This window comes from Chiloscyllium plagiosum, unplaced genomic scaffold (genome assembly GCF_037043375.1).
Source record: "Chiloscyllium plagiosum isolate Xiang-an unplaced genomic scaffold, Cpla_swu_hap1 HiC_scaffold_7, whole genome shotgun sequence".
In the NCBI taxonomy this organism is placed as follows: Eukaryota; Metazoa; Chordata; class Chondrichthyes; order Orectolobiformes; family Hemiscylliidae; genus Chiloscyllium; species Chiloscyllium plagiosum.
Genome location: NW_028270145.1, coordinates 62580619 through 62596801, shown reverse-complemented (window position 1 = coordinate 62596801; position 16183 = coordinate 62580619).

Sequence of the window (16183 nt, the reverse complement as noted above, 5' to 3'; positions counted from 1 at the left end):
AGCCAGGGAATTCCTAGAAGCATGGCACTCATCCACAAACACATCGACCTGGACCCAATATACCGGCCACTACAGCGGACAGCTGAAACTGACAACCGGAAGCGGCAGGGACAGGCCACTATAAATGCCGGAGGAAACACCACAGAAGCGCTTCACAGGAGGCTCCCAAGCACTGAGGATGTCACCTAGACAGGGGACGAAACGTTGGCAACAAAAATTTCCAGCTCGGCGAACAGAACCACAACAGACTCTTCAGTCCAACTTGTCTATGCTGACCAGATATCCAAAGCAAATTTAGTCCCATTTATCAGCATTTGGCCCATTTCCCTCTATACCCATCCTAAACCAATACCCATCCAGGTGCCTTTTAAATGTTGTAATTGTTCCAGCCTCCACCACTTCCTCTGGCTGCTCATTTCATATATACACTACACTTTGTGTGAAAAGATTGCTCCTTAGGTCCCTTTTAAATCTTTCCCTTCTCACCTTAAACCTCAGCCCTCTAGTTTTGGACTCCCCCACCCCAGTGAAAAGACCTTTCCTATTTCCCGTATCCATGCCCATCATGATTATACAAACCTCTACAAGGTCACCCTTCAGCACCCAACGCTCCAGGAAAAATAGCCCCAGTTTATTCAACCTCTCCCTATAGCTCAAACCCTTCAACCCTGGCAACTTCCTTGTAAATCTTTTCAGAAATCTTTCAGGTTTCACAACATCCATCCTGTAGGAGGGAGACTAGAATTGCACACAGTATTCCAATAGTGACTCATCACTGTCCCGTACAGCCGCAACATGACCTCCCAACTCCTATAATCTATGCACAGGCCAATAAAGGCAAGCATACCCAACTAAGATATTTTCAGGAAGTAAAGCAGAGCTGATGGCAAAAGTGTAATGTTTGTGAAAAAGTCCATGGCTCCATAATTTCCAAAGTTTAAATCAGGAAATTATTGCTCTTCCCAAGGTAAAAGATAAGGTTTCACTCTTGAAAAACATCAATATGTGAAATGCCTTGAGAATATATTGGCAAGTGGTTGCCTCTATTTTCAGAATTAGAATAAGCACAAGTAACCATGCCGGCAAGGCCTTGAGCATCTATGGTGTTGACCTACAATTTGTTTCATCAAGGTTCTTGGATACCAGAACCTACTTAGCTTTGCCAAGTTTCATGGCTCCATCTATTCCTGTACCCACCTACAATCTTCCACCAACAACATTCACCTCGGTCTCATTGGAGTTCTTCATACAATCTCTGAGATTAATATCATTATGCTTCTACTTGTCTCACTGAAACATAACTAAATACAGTACTAGAGAATTGCTGAAAATGACACTGTCAAAATTTTCATTTTTTTAGTCATCAATACTCACAAGAATACAAAGTCAAGGGTAAAACCAATATTTATACCGCATTTCTACTGACTGATGGAGGCTTCACCATAGAGAATGCGCCCATTAATGCTTATTGACAGTGAACAGTCAGGCTTTGTTCAAATTTTAAACCAAGCAGGTTGATAGCTTGTTCAGGGCAATGTTCTAATAAATGAACCAGCAAATGGCTGTCACTTATTTTGTTGAGTTGAACCAGGCACAGTGCATATACATGTTCTTTCTGTCTGCAAATAAGGCAGCCCTCTGTATTAATATATGTAACTTCCAGTATCCGCAAGAGTTCCACATTGCGAGAGCAACTTGCAATCCTAAATCATATCAGACTCAAAACCTTATTCTGTTTCTGTTTCCAAACATGCAACTAGACTTGCTAAATCTCTTCAACACTTTGATTTAATTTCAGATATCCTGTATCCAGCGTTTTCCTTCTATTTGAGATAATGCTTATCCAGAGTACATTCTATCACCTGATACCCATAATAATTCATTCAAGTGGTGATCAAAATGGAGGAGTGGTGCTTTATCAGTTGAGAATGGGTTGTAGGCTGTAAGACAGCAGAAAGTTTCCATGTTCATATTTTATCCTATGCTTTTAAGACTTCATAGGGTCAGCAGCTTCATAGGACTAGCAGGGCAATTCCTACCTGACGATATATAATGCTGCAGCCATCTCTGGTGGGTCTCTCATGTTTGTGATTCAGACATACTCGAATATGGTAATCACTGTACAATTTGATTTGATAAATATAATTATGTCAGGCTATTACTTAACAAGTCTGAGGGTCAGCTGACCGAATTTTGCCACATCCCCAGATGTTATTGCAGTGTCGACTGAGCAAAGTTTTCATCTAGCTTTTGTTGATGGTAGGTTGACAGTCTATTTTTGTTCTCATTCAGCTTCTCTGTATCAGATTGATAACAACTGGATGGCTTGCTCGGCCATTTCAGTGAGTGGTTAAGAGTCAAAACTTTGCTCTGGCGACATTACTGTGGGTTAGGAGTCAGGTTTGAATAGATAAAAGGAACATAGGAGATACATGGTCATGCAAATTAATTTTAAGAAGGTGTTGCTAAATTTTGATAAAGTGTTTCAATATTGTAAAATTGAAACATTGGGTAAATAAGGGAAATATAGCAGTATGATTAAAAAGTTGGTTGAAGGACAAAAAACAGAGTTTAGGATAATAGACGTTACATAAATGCGGGAAGATTTGAGACTGTTGTAACTCAGAAATCAGTCTCATACTACAATGTAGATGATCAGGACAGGGTGTAGAGTACACAATATAGGGATTCATGCTTAATGATTTGGCTTTTTATATATGTTCACAGGATGGGTGTCATGGCTGCTCAGTGGTTAGCACTGCTGCCTCACAGCACGGGGACCTGGGTTTGATTCCAGCCTCGGGTGACTGTCAATGTGAAGTTTGCACATTCTCCCTGTGTCTGCGTGGGTTTCCTCTGGGTGCTCCAGTTTCCTCCCACAATCCAAAGATTTGCAGATTATGTGAATTGGCCATGGGAAAGTGTCCAGGGATGTGTAAGGTGCATTAGTCAGGGGTAAATATAGATTAGGGGAATGGGTCTGGGTGGTTACTCTTCGGAGGGTTGGTATAGACTTGTTGAACTGAAAGGCCTGTTTCCACACTATATGGATTCTATTTATTGCTCAACCTTAAATGCTCAAAGGACAATTAAGCTTCAACAACATTGCTGTGGTTCTGGGATTACATGTAGGCCAGACCAAGTAAGGATGGCAGATTTCCTTCCCTAAAAGGATATTAGTGCATTAGATGGGTTTTTACAGCAACCAACATTGTCACCATTAGGCCAGCTCCAGAATTTTAGGACTGGTTTGGACTGAAAAGCTACAAGTAAAATTTGCACCCCCCCATTAAGGCAATATCCATCTCCAATGTGTACAATATAACCAATGTTCCTGGACTTTCAGTGGTATTTTCATCACTGAAACCCCTACTATCAATATTCTGGTCTAGCCATAAAATTCTTCTAAACTCCAGTGATTATAGCCTTGACTGATATGGTCTGTCTTCATATGTAAGACTTGCCATTCCAGGTACCAGTCTCGTAAACCTTTGTTGCACTCCCTACATAGTCTGAACATCCTTCCTCATATAAGGAGACCAAAACTGTGCACAATAATCTACATTGATCTCACCAAGTCCCTGTACAATTGCAGCAAGACATCCCTGGTCCTGTAAACAAATCCTCTTGCAATGATGGCCAACATTTGTCTAATTCAACACCTCCTGCACCTGCACACTTACTTTCAGGGACTAATGCACGAGGACACCCAGGTCTCAAACTTTTCCCTCTCTCAATTTACAGCTGTTCAAATAATAATCTGCCTTTCTACTTTTGCTAACAAAGTGGATAACCTCACATTTATTCACATTATACAGCATTTTCCATGCATTCCCCAACTCACTTAGCCTGTTCAATCACACTGCAACATCTTCAAATCCTCCTCACAAACAGCCCGTCCACCCAGCTTTGTGTCATCTGCAATTTTGAGTTATTACATTTAGTTCCCTCATCTAAATTTTTAACATACATTGTGACTTGCTGAGGTCCGAGTACCTGTGGTATCTCACTGATCACTGGCTGCCACTCAGAAAATGACCCATTCACTGCTATTCTTTGTTCCTCTGTGCTAACCAAGTTTCTATCTATATCAATACATTACCCAAATCCAATGTGCTTTAACTTTGCATCCTAACCTCTTATGTCGGACCTTATCGAACATCTGCTGAAAGTGCAAGTAAACTACACCCACTGGTTACCTCATATCTACTTTATATGTTACATCCTCGAAAAATTCCAATAGATGTATCAAGCACAATGTCCCTTTGTAAATTCATGCTAACACTGCCCAGTCCAGTCACTCTTTTCCGAGTACTCTACTGTGAAATTGTTTATAATGGATGCGAGCATTTGCCCTATTAATGATGGCATGCTAGCTGGCCCATAATTCCCTGTTTTTTCTTTAGCTCCTTTTTTTAAGTTTGGATTACATTAGTTGCAGAATTTGACAAATAGCAATTAACACATCCAATATTTTAGGGCCACCTCCTTGAGTATTCTTGAAGTATTCCAGAGTATTCTATTTGATCCTAGAGATTTGCCAGCCTAAATCCCATCACATTTTCCAACACCATTTCCCTACTAATACTGATTTCCTTTAGTTTCTTTCTCACTGGACCATTTGTTGCTCAACATTTTTCGAATGTCATCAGTGTCCTCTGTGAAGACAGAACCAAAATATGTGTTTAATTGGTCAGCAACCTATTTTCCTCATTATAGCCACCACTATATCTGATTGTAAAGGACCTATGTTTGCCTTCACTGGTCTTTTCGCTTTACGTGCATAAAGAAGCTCTTGCAATCAGTTTGTACAATACCCACAAGCCCACTCTCATACTCTATTTTCTCCTCTTAAATCAATCCCTTTGTCCTCCTTTGCTGAAATCTGAACTGCTTCCAAACCTCAGCTCTGCTGCTTTTTTTGGCCAATTTGAATGCCTCTTCCTCGGATATACAGGGGGTCTCCATTTTACAAACATCCAACTTTTAAATGCTCATACTTACTGATATGATCTCATACAGGGGTGAAATTTTAAAGATCCGGTATATGAACATTTCCTGTACTTACAAATGGAATTTTTATTTTCAAGGATTTTATAGCAGAGCACTTAGGATAGGAACGGGACAAGAGTTGCCAGGAGGCATTTAACTGCCTAAAGGAAGAACTACAAACTGCATTCATGTTCAGAGTAACAAACGGGAATGTGGAAGCCATTTTGTGACCTTATCTATGGCTGCCCTTGGGGAAATCATTTCGCAGAACTTTTGCTGGAGGTTTTTACTAACTTCCATTATTGCATGGCCTTGCAGCTGTGCTGGTGTAACAACCCCTCACCCATAGATTAGCTCTGTTTTCTATAAGACAGCATTGTTAAACCACGCCTCCTGCTTATCTGCTTCTAACTTCTGTCGACAGTATGCTCTTTGTCCAGTGACTGTCTTGTGTAATTACAGGAACTCCCCACATACGTTCAAGACAGCACCCATGCCCTCCACCTTCTACAAGACTTCCGTTTCCCCGGCCCCCAACGCCTCATCTTCACCATGGATATCCAATCCTTCTACACCGCCATCTGCCATGACCAGGGTCTCCAAGCCCTCCATTTCTTCGTCTCCCAACGTCCCCAACAGTACCCTTCCACCAACACTCTCATTCGTTTGGCTGAACTGGTCCTCACCCTTAACAATTTCTCCTTCGAATCCTCCCACTTCCTCCAGACCAAAAGGGTAGCCATGGACACCCGTATGGGCCCCAGCAATGCCTGTCCCTTTGTTGGCTACGTAGAACAGTCCATCTTCCACAGTTATACCGGCACCACTCCCCACCTTTTCCTCCGATACATTGATGACTGCATTGACGCCACCTCGTGCTCCCGCGAGGAGGTTGAGCAATTCATCAACTTCACCAACACATTCCACCCTGAACTTAAATTTACCTGGACCATCTCTGTCACCTCCCTTCCCTTCCTGGAACTCTCCATCTCCATTAATGACGACCAATTTGACACCGACATTTTTTACAAACCCACCGCTTCCCACAGCTACCTGGATTACACCTCTTCCCACCCTACCTCCTGCAAAAATGCCATCCTGTATTCCCAATTCCTCCGCCTCTGCTGTATCTGCTTCCAGGAGGACCAGTTCCACCACATAACACACCAGATGGCCTCCTTCTTTAGAGACCACAATTTCCCTTCCCATGTGTTAAAGATGCCGTCTAACACATCTCGTCCACATCCCGCACCTCCGCCCTCAGACCCCACCCCTCCAACCGTAACAAGGACAGAACGTCCCTGGTGCTCACCTTCCACCCTACCAACCTTCGCATAAACCAAATCATCCGATGACATTTCCACCACCTCCAAACAGGGATATATTTCCCTCCCCACCCGTTTCCACCTTCCGCAAAGACCATTCCCGCCGTAACTACCTGATCAGGTCCACGTCCCCCCAAAAACCCACCCTCCCGTCCTTGAACCTTCCCCTGCCACCGCAGGAATTGGAAAACCTGTGCCCACACCTCCTCCCTCACCTTCATCCAAGGCCCCAAAGGAGCCTTCCACGTCCATCAAAGTTTTACCTGCACATCCACCAATATCATTTATTGTATCCGTTGCTCCCGATGGGGTCTCCTCTACATTGGGGAGACTGGATGCCTCCGAGCAGAGCACTTTAGGGAACATCTCTGGGACACCCGCACCAATCAACCACACCGCCCTGTGGCCCAACATTTTAACTTCCCCCCTCCCCTCAGTCGAGGAAATGGAGGTCCTCGGCTTCCTTCACTGCCGGTCCCTCACCACCCGATGCCTGGAGGAAGAATGCCTCATCTTCCATCTCGGAACACTTCAACCCCAGGGCATCAATGTGGACTTCACCAGTTTCCTCATTTCCCCCTCACCGCAGTTCCAAACTTCCAGCTCAGCACTGCCCCCATGACTTGTCCTACCTGCCTATCTTCCTTTCCACCTATCCACTCCATCCTCCTCTCTGACCTATCATCTTCATCCCCACCCCCATTCACCCATTATAGTTTTTGCGACCTTCCCCCACCCTCCTCCCTGACCTATCACCTCCATCCCCACCCCCATTCACCTATTATACTCTATGCTACTTTCTCCCCACCCCCACCCTCCTCTCATTTATCTCTCCACCCTGCAGACACTCTGCCTCTACTCCTGATGAAGGGCTTTTGCCCGAAACGTCGATTTTCCTGCTCCTCAAATGCTGCCTGAACTGCTGTGCTTTTCCAGCACCACTCTAATTTAGACTCTGGTTTCCAGCATCTGCAGTCCTTGTTTTTAACCTACATAATTAACTGTCTGTCGAGCATTTGCAACAGTATATAAACTCCACAGATCTATGACTCTTCGGAGATAGTCCTCTCAATTCTTGACGGGTGGTCTCTGTTTGTCTCCCCATGGTATATCATGAAACAAACTTGATCAATATTCAAGGTCATGGACGGGAATTTCTTCAACAATCTGGCATAGTCGGCAGGATCTCTTATTCACATCAGGATTTGGAGCAAACCTAAATTATAAAATTGGTTTATTGCAAATCCTGACTTGAGTTAGCAGGCTGATCCCAAGTTAGGAACAGACACTGTGACAAGAAAGAAGACAGAAAGACCACTGTTCTAAACTACAGACGTGGCTGCCTGCGTGATCCTAACCTGAGCCAAGAGGCTGATCCCAAGTGGGGAAAGATGCTGAGCCAAGAAGGGCTGGAAAGGCTGCTGTGAAACAGATTGCATTTAAAGGAGACTTTGAGAAATTGACAATGGCACCAGTGTTTGTCATTGTTTGTTTTGGTTTGTTCTTTGTTAATTTGTCAACAGGTCAATGGTGTCGCTGAACTCTAAGTGTATGAACAAAGGGATGCCCTCAGGGACAAGCGAACCTTGTCCCCCTGAGAAGGGTGGCCCGCATCCATTTGTCCCCTCGAGGAAGATGCAGAAGCACCATGATAAATGCATTCAGTGTAAGAGTAAGGTAGGAGAACCCCTGGTGTAGCCAGGGTCACTAGCCAATATTGTTTGGAAAGAAACGGGTTATAACAGATATGTTATTCCCTTTACCCATCTATATGGGTAGTCCCATGGCACTGGCCTTATAGAGGCTCATTTCAATTGGAAAAGACTGATTACTGAAAGATAAACATTGAGGGTGGGTATGGCGACCTCTCTTGGGATACTAATTACATGCTCCAATGTTTAAATAAATTTAAAAGAAGTTGCAAAAGATCATCAGCCCCCTTAAAATAAAGATCACCATCAGCCGCTCAAATGTAAGAAAGATGGGGGAATGAAAACTTGGGTTCTGGATTAGTGGTGCTGAAAGAGCACAGCACTTCAGGCAGCATCCGAGGAGCAGGAAAATCGACGTTTTGGGCAAAAGCCCTTCATCAGGAATAAAGGCAGAGAGCCTGAAGGGTGGAGAGATAAGCTAGAGGAGGGTGGGGGTGGGGAGAAAGTAGCATAGAGTACTATGGGTGAGTGGGGGAGGGGATGAAGGTGATAGGTCAGGGAGGAGAGTGGAGTGGATAGGTGGAAAAGAAGATAGGAAGGTAGGACAAGTCATGGGGACAGTGCTGAGCTGGAAGTTTGGAACTAGGGTGAGGTGGGGGAAGGGGAAATGAGGAAACTGTTTAAGTCCACATTGATGCCCTGGGGTTGAAGTGTTCCCAAGTGGAAGATAAGGTATTCTTCCCCCAGGCGTGGGTGGTGAGGGAGCGGCGGTGAAGGAGGCCCAGGACCTCAGAGTCCTCGGCAGAGTGGGAGGGGAAGTTGAAATGTTGGGCCACCACGGGGTGGTGTGGTTGATTGGTGCGGGTGTCCCGGAGATGTTCCCTAAAGCGCTCTGCTAGGAGGCGTCCAGTCTCCCCAATGTAGAAGAGACCGCATTGGGAGCAACGGATACAATAAATGATATTGGTGGATGTGCAGGTAAAAATGAAAACCTGGGGACAACTGGAATGGCTGATGCGCACTTAGAGAGAAAGTCTTTGGTTAGTGTCTATGTGTCACAGCAAAAATTTATGAAGCTAAACTCACTAATTTTGACTGTTCTTAAATATGAATGTCTCATTACCTTTGTGAACAAGGAATAAACAAAAAGCTAAAAACTGAGATAGAAAGAAAGTTAGAAAATGTTCATAAGTGAGAGAGAGAGAGAGAGACCAGCTTAAGTGTTAACTCTTTGTGATCTGTTTTGAATGTACTTTTGTTTGTTGGTGGTTACCTGCGGTCCTGTTTTTTTTTTGCTCCCTGGAACTCAAGATCTGGGAATGTTTTGATTTAAGTCTACATTCTGGAAATCCATGGTGATTTGAAAATGTAGTCTGTGCCTTTTATCAGTATGGATCATGCATGGTTAATGTAATGTTCTTTTGAGGGACTATCAGTACCAATATAAAGCAAAATCTGCCAGGAAATGTTGATTTAAAAATTAGGTTGTAAAGACTGGTAAAAATTCTCTCTTGGAATTGGAATTTATCAAGTTTGGAATTTCATTTTCTGGCCAGAGTGAATTTCCAAATACTGTTTTAATGGGTAAGCTAATCTTTAAATCCAGATGATACAATTTTCTCATTGTAAATGTACTTTGTGAAAATTGAAAGTTTGGAAATGCAATCCTGTTTGAACTAAATTTTGGTGAAATGTTCTAAAATCTGAGAAAACTGATGAAGATGTGGGGGTGACGGTGAACGATATTTGGGCATTGAAGTTGAAGTGCTATTGTAGATCTATAATCAGTGATGCTAGCATAATAAAAATTTCTCTCGAGGCTACTCTTGAAAAAAAAACTCTCCCTTCTCTGGAAAGAAAAGGTAGTCTACTGCTTTGGAATTAAGATGTGGGCATTTCAACCAGTATACATAGTTATGGAGAGTGATTACTTCTTGATCATTTCAGATAGGTTCACGTGCAAATGCAACATTTACTCAGAACATTTAATGAAGACGATTTTGGTAGCCAAAGAAGCAGTCATTTACATTTTATTGCTATAAGTATACAATAGAATTACTAGAATGGACAGATTGACATGATAATTCTAATCATAATCTGTTTAGTTACTGATTAGTTGGAGAATTAACAGTGAAATGTCTCAGCCACTAGTTAAGTTTCTATCTCTCAATAAGAGAATAGGGTTATATTAGCCAATGTAATTTAAACCATTTGTATTAGTCCTGAAATACAAAATCAGAATTAATTGGCAAGTTTGATTGGTTTTTATATCTTTATACATTGTCAGTGATCTGTGTCATTGCCTCGTGGTTACTTTGAGGCATAGCTGTAATGATTAATGTTCACCTGGACCATCCCTTAAAACAAACTGAGCATTGTACATACAATTGGCAATAGAAGTAAAGGCAATACGAGGGAAAGTGCCTGAAGCAGAGTGAGAGAAGAAAGGTTAAGGGAGAGTGAGACTTGCTGTGTTCTTCATGCAAAGAACTGGCACTGAAACAACTGGTTGAATAACCTTCTGTGCTGTAGCCATTTTGATTTTGTGTTATATGATAAGCGTGCTTAAGAGTATGAAAATCTAATTGTTGGAGTTTTTAATAAAATTCTTGATTACACAGCTATTTCTGGATAGTATGGAGGCATGAATTCTCTTGGATGTTCAATTTGAATGTATTAACGTCAGGGCAAGGAGATTTTAAAGAATTGAAAGCAAAAGTTGCAAAAGTAAGGTCACTCTTGAGGAAATTGCAACATTGTTCATGAACAAACAGATCAGCAGCCAAAATAGCTGATGCAGTGGATACATTTAAAATTTTAGGACAGAACTATAGTTAATCAACTATTTTAAAATTGCGAAAATTCAAAACGGAAGTGCTAGAAATGTTACTAATGACTGTAAATTTTTTATTTAAACACTTCATTATACTGTGTATATGACATTTAAATCTTGATTCTGTGCCCTCTGTAGAGGTCAGGAAAGTAGGGGCCTAAGATGAGGCCTCTTGTGAACAGGCAGTAAATCTAATTTAAAAGAAAATTGTGAGAAAATGTGTAAAATATTAATTAAAGAATGGAAGGATAAATGGAAAGATACCTTTCTGGCCAGTGGGAGGAATAATGCATGTGATAGGGGGATAGAGGTATGTACACCAGATGGAACTCCCAAAAGCTGGGAAATGCTAAAAGCTGAGTGTGAATGGGTAGATGGGAAAAAAGGGAACAGGAGAAACAGTGTAGGGACACTAAGGCGGAGGAAAATTTTTTAACAAGTGTTGAGGCAACAGCGCTGTAAAAAGAGTGTAAGTTCTACTTGGGATCCTGAGCTTTTGTCTAGTATACTGACACTATTTGAGGATGGGGACTTTATCCCAAGGTACACACTGAGCCCCAAATATCTCCTGATGGTCCCCAGCACACCCCCTGATTCTAGACCTCCCCTTACTCTGAATGTGAAGGTTCCAGTATTGATCACCAGCTTCATAGCAGACATCATGGGGATGAGTGGCCTGGACCATCCTCAACCAAGGGAAGCAGAGTAATGTTAATGAACCAAGCCCCTGACCGCAAGGAGAAACCAGCCCAATTTGTTCAATATGTTCGAAGGACAATACAGATATATAATGTCACTCCTCAAAACTAGTTTGCTCTTTGCTGTATGATCCTGTCTCCTGAAGAAGTTACCAAGTGGCAAAGACGGATGGGCCAGGATGGTGCAGGGCCTGTCCGCATTAATGAGACTTGAAGGAGAGATTCCCCAACAATAGTACCTAGGCGGACCACTTAATCCAGTTGTTAGAATGAGCCTTACAACAACTTGTAAACATTAGTGACGGACTGAAATGCAAACCCAAACCTGGGGAGTCAGGAGGTGATTGTTGGGAATGGATTGTTGCCTGTTACAGAACATTTGCAGGTGAACGAGCCTTTAATTGAGAAGCTGACTCACCTTTGTTTAATGCTAATGTATTCCTTCTGGTGTCGCTGACATGATCCGGACAAACAATATGAATTGGTCCAAGAATTCCTGGTCGCTAATGAGGTGAGCGGTGGTCTTCTACTGGGATGGCCAGAACGAACCCAAAACTACGATCCAAGTTACAGGTAAAAACTGAATATGTCCAGCGACCTCACGATCCCTATACCCCATGTGTCAACCCCAATGAGGTTGATTGGTACCAGGATACTCAATAGGGGTGGAACCTATCTCTGATACCTGCCCAGCAATCAGCTGAGTAAGTAGGACCCTGGAAAGGGGGAACAGACAGGCCCCAGTGCTACACATTTAGGACTGGGAACAAGGCAGTGACACTCCCCGGGGACAAATGGCAGGGCCTTGTATTAACTGTGGGAGATATGGCCACTGTAGAGCAAAATGTCCTTATCGTTACCTTGGAACGACAGTAGGGATCGACAGGTTTGCATAAGGGAAGAAGCAGTAAATATATATATTGATTCTTGTTAAGCTTTTGGCGTGGCCCATGATTATGGAGCCTTGTGGGAACGTAGAGGATTTTTCACTTCCACGGAACGGCATATTAGTCATGCGGTTTTTGTCCAAGCAATCTAGCAGTCACCAAATGTTTGGCTCACAATGGTGCAACTGATACAGTCTCCAAAGGAAATGAGCTAGTAGATGCTGCTGCCAAGCAGGCAGTCTTACATCCCAAACTTCTGGTCCCATTGGGTTCCCAGCAAAACCTGGTTAGACACAGTATAAGGATGGATATGCCAGATTTGGGTGAGATACAGAAATTACAGGGGGAAGCCTGAAGAGCACAACTATGGACTCAAATGGGTGCTCCCTCAATATTCAAACCAAGCTGTGGGTTACCCCTGCATGACAAGTTTGTGTTCCTTCTTTGCTCCTACCTATCTTAATTGGTTATGTGCATAATTATATACACTTGGGCAAGGAGGGAATGGTTAATACTTTAATCTGAAACCACCCCCTTGCCTGGTGGGACTGTTAAGTCTTTCATCTTTTAAAATGGGTTGCAGGTTTCGGTTTATTAATATGTAAGTCCCAGAACTTCTTTCAAGTCACATTCTAAAAGATGAAAGACTTAACAGCAATCTAGGTTTGTTCAATATATCACATCAGTTGTATGAGACTATGATCTTCTGCTGTACATTCTGTATCCTATGATCCTGCACCTCCAGCTACCTGATGAAGGAGCAGGTTCTGAAAGCTCGTACTTCCAAATAAACATGTTAGACTATAACCTGGTGTTGTGTATTTGACTAAGTGTTACATCAAGGAGCACTACTAAAACTGGAGCCAATGGGAATGAGGGAGGAAACACTCTGCTGGTTAGAAATGTACCTGGCAGAAAGGAAGATGGCTGTAATCGTTGGAGGGTTAGTCATCTCAGGTCCAGAACATTTCTGCAGAAGGTCCTCAGGGGTGTGGCGTTGATCCAAACATATTCAGGTGCTTCATCTTCTTTGCAGGGAAAAAATATGAAAACACTTGTTTCACTGCAGAGTCAGCTAGCCTAAGAGATCATCTGATCAATGTCTGGAAATTGAGCTGGAACAGGCTGATCACCTGTTTTGGTCTGATCTTCAGACAAACCCATGTAAATGGGTTGGGACTGTAAGTATTATATGGGTAAAAGATTTTTGTTGTATTTTTTGTAGTATACTTTGCTTTAATAAAGAACATTGAGTAAATGTCATTACTAGAACAGCAGTGGGTTCTTGATATCCAGAGTAAACTCTACGAATCTGGGAAAGTGGGAATCAAAATCTACACAATGGTTCCATCAAGCTTCATGACAAAAGGAATAAACTGCCCACTCACACTCAATTTTCATTTCCACCAAAGTCACTAGGCTTTTAACCTCATTACAGCCTTTATCCAAACACAGACAAAACAGCTTAGCTCAAGAGGTGAGGTGAGATCACTGCCTTGCCACCATATGACTGCGTGTCAATGATTTCCTGTAAAACTGAATTCAATGGGAATCAGCAGAAAGTTCTCCACTGTTTGAAGTCATATCTATCATAAAGAAAGATGGTTGTCATTATTGGAGGTCAGTCATCTCAACTACAGGACATCTCTGCTGGAGTTCCTCAGGGTATTATCCTAGTTCCAATTATCTTCAGCTGCTTCATTAATGACCTTCCCTCCATCATAAGGTCAGACATGGGGATGTTTGCTGATGACTGTGCCATGTTCAGCACCATCTGCAACACCTCAGATACTAAATCAGTTCATAGCCACACGCAGCAACACTCGGCAACAACCAGGCTGATCAGTGTCAAGCAATGCTCACTCTGCATAAGTGCTAGGAAATAACCACCTCCAGCTGCAGAGAATCTAACCATCCCCCTGACCTTCAATGTCATTTATCATCAGTGAATCACCTAGAATTAACATCCTAGGAGATGCCATTGACCAGAAACTGAACTGGACTGGCCATATAAATTAGGTGTCTAACTGAACATGTCAGAGACTAGAAATTCTGAGCCAAATCATTTAACTCTCATCTTGCCGATGCCTGTCTACAAGGCAGAAGTCAAGATTTGTGATTGAATACTCTGTGCTTCTGTAGATGAGTGCAGCTCTAACAACGCTCAAGAAGCTTGACACCATTCAAGATAAACAACTACTTGATTGGCATCACATCCACCCATGTCAACATTCATTGTCTTTATCACCAACAGTCAGTGGCAGTAGTGTATACAATCTGCAAAATGAATTGCACTAATTTACCAATGCTCCTTAGACAGCACCTTCCAAACCTGCAACCACTACCACCAAGAATGACAAGGACAGAAGATACATGAGATTACCACGACCTGCATGTTTCCCTTCAGGCCATACGCCATCCTGATTTGGAAATATATCACCATTCCTTCAAAATCCTGGAACTCCCTTCCTATAGCACTCTGGGTACCCCTACAAAGCAAGGACCACAAAAGTCAAGAAGGTAACGCAACATCACCAGGGTGTTTAGGGATGGATGAGAAATGTTGGCCCAGACCCTCCATCCCATGAATATCTGAAGAAAAGAGCCAGGACTTCTCTAGATCCAGTCCCATAGCCAACACTAGTAATGACTAACTGTATGGATGTTCATAAGTTTCAGTCAAATTATAAATGGCTTGTACAGTGGTTTTGGTGATACGATAGACTATCAAATGTAAGGTGAGCCAAACCCTATTTTTCATATGGGGTTTGTTCTTGTAATTCCAAAGTCCAAGATTCACTGTAAGGAGGCAAGGAACAAAAACTGTTCCAGATATTGGTGTTCAGTAGAATTAAAAGGTCTTAAATAAATAGCAAACAAGGTCAAGTATAAAAATTCTCAATGGAGTAGTAAATGGGCAGTTGTAAGTGACTTGTGCAAGAATTCTTTCTAAGGACAGACGCATAAGATAATGGGATAAATAGATATGAGTAATGCTGGGAGGTGATATGTGACACCAAGAATTGGATATCTTGTCTCTGATTAAGATGTTGGCAAAAGGAGAGGAAAATGGATGGTAAAATTGAAATGTGGCTAGAAATGGGGAGGCATTTATATTACAGGTGAGATTATCAGGACAAGAAAGCAGTGAATTTAAAGGAGAAAGCCCAAGGAAATTAAAGTTAAAGTCACTAAAAGGTTTAAGTGAAGGCAAGAGAATATCTGTTAAAATCTCAGAATAATTCTTTGGACCTAGTATGCAAAAGGGGTGTTCAGAGGGGCAAAAGCGGAGGTTATAAAAGACGGAGAAGATGTTGGAGGAATACAGGGCATTATTATTGAGATCTGATTAAATGTTAAGGGCCACATCAACAATGCATTGCTTCATCGGTCCGAATTCTTTTTGAGTATTGCACTGAGTAAGACTAAAGCATAGTTTATTGCGGGCAGCCATTATTGAACTAACTTTATTTACAACTCTTGAACATAGACACCAAAGAGTCAAAATAACACGTGCTCATTTATGTAACATATAATAGCGCCTTAAAGAGTAGCATTGAAAGGTGATATTATAATAATGAAGGATGGAGACAGGAGAGAAATGAACAAGTAATGCTTGGAGGCAAAAAGAGGGATAAGTTAAAGGTCTGAATCATAAAATACATGCGAGAGTGGACACAAAAAGAATTCAATTTACATAAATATAACAAAGATCAGAAAGTCAAATGAACCTTTGTCTTTACTCTACATCATATGTTCGATGAATCAAAATTTATTCAAGGCAGTACACTTGGTA